The sequence below is a fragment of the Triticum urartu genome, chromosome 6A (genome assembly GCF_056163025.1).
Source record: "Triticum urartu cultivar PI428250 chromosome 6A, HENAU_Tu73, whole genome shotgun sequence".
Taxonomy (NCBI): Eukaryota; Viridiplantae; Streptophyta; class Magnoliopsida; order Poales; family Poaceae; genus Triticum; species Triticum urartu.
Window position 1 is genome coordinate 453,117,782 of NC_141878.1, and position 1,363 is coordinate 453,119,144.

General features: G+C 43.7%; 1 non-coding gene across 1 annotated transcript; it reads right to left on the minus strand.

Moving 5' to 3' along the window:
* Positions 1-1,071: 1,071 nt before the first annotated feature.
* Positions 1,072-1,141, minus strand: TRNAK-CUU (transfer RNA lysine (anticodon CUU)). The gene has a single exon. It is a non-coding gene; the product is annotated as a tRNA-Lys (tRNA).
* Positions 1,142-1,363: the final 222 nt, after the last annotated feature.

The following is a 1,363-nucleotide window of genomic DNA, read 5'->3' on the forward strand; positions in this document are numbered from 1 at the left end:
AGTGGAGTGCTAGTCTTGCTTCCTTTGTAAGGGAATATTCCTTACGCTTTCCCTTAAGCCAGCCCACCATAACATGAGCCGGCCTTCTGGGCCTTGGGCCTAGTCCTCTATATGACCCGCCGTCGGGGCCATCCCTGTGTCACCAGGCTCGTGAGTCGTCAGACCAGTGAGCCGCCAGACTCGTAAGTCGCCAATCCTCCGGCGGATTACCAATGAAACGCCAAGTCCCAGCCGGGTCATATATCCGGCCGGGTCATACCGTGGGGTATATCCCCGACATTAGCCCCCAGTTTAGCTTGGATTTATCCATGTTAAACTGGTCCTGTAAACAAAACACAAGACCAAATTTAATAGGTTGTGCTCTGGGTTAAATATTCTTGTAAGACGACACCTGAACATCCTTTCGTCCCTGTCATTTCCTTCTTCTAGAAAATTCATGTCAATAAGGCAACTTCATAATCAATTTGCTGACGTTGGTTTCTCACAGAGAAAAATTGTGAAGAATAATTCATTTGACTCAGCTCGCAATGCTTAAAAATATTGGTCTTAAAATACTCATCTGATCTTCAGCCGGCTTGAAAATGTAGATCTTGCCAATTTATGATTACCAAAATTGCCAGGTTATAAACAGATGATGCCGAATCATAATTGTTGCCGACGGCGGGTCAAAACTGAGAATTTTGAAGATTTCTCTCCCTCATATCCATATTACCTGTAACCCCTAAGTCTTGAGCAGAGAAAAGTGATGAGTTAAGACTTGCTTAAATATTACCACTTTGAAGAAATCCATGTTGTTCATCTTAATCACTAGTCAGAACTGAGTATTCCACATATGTAGCTCCCAAGTGCCGGGTTGTCATGCTTGCAGCAACCTGGGACTTGAAATTGCCCTATGCTCATAAAAACTTCAACCAGTGTAGCCCCCAAGGGACGGGTCATTATGCAGTAATGAGCAGAGACTTTGTAAATATGATCATGTAGACTTGAACAACAATGTGTAGCCCCCAAGGGCCGGCTCAGTAAGATAATATTGAGCTGGAACTTCATTGAAAATAACATCATATGATGTAACTCCCACCATGGGGATTGAACCCACGTCCACAAGGTTAAGAGCCTTGTGCTCTACCAACTGAGCAATGGATCCTTCAATATTGGATTAAAACTTGTATACTTTGAATTTTTGACAGGAGCAATTAGCAGCCCCCAAGGGTCGGCTCATTATGATGTGATGAGTCGGGTCTTTAATAAGGTGAGCAAAAAATGACTTTCCATTAGCCCCCAAGTGCCATGGTGCATGCTGGCAGTGACATGGGACTTGCATATTCAATGTAATCTCAACTTTGAATAATGTAGCCCCCAAGTC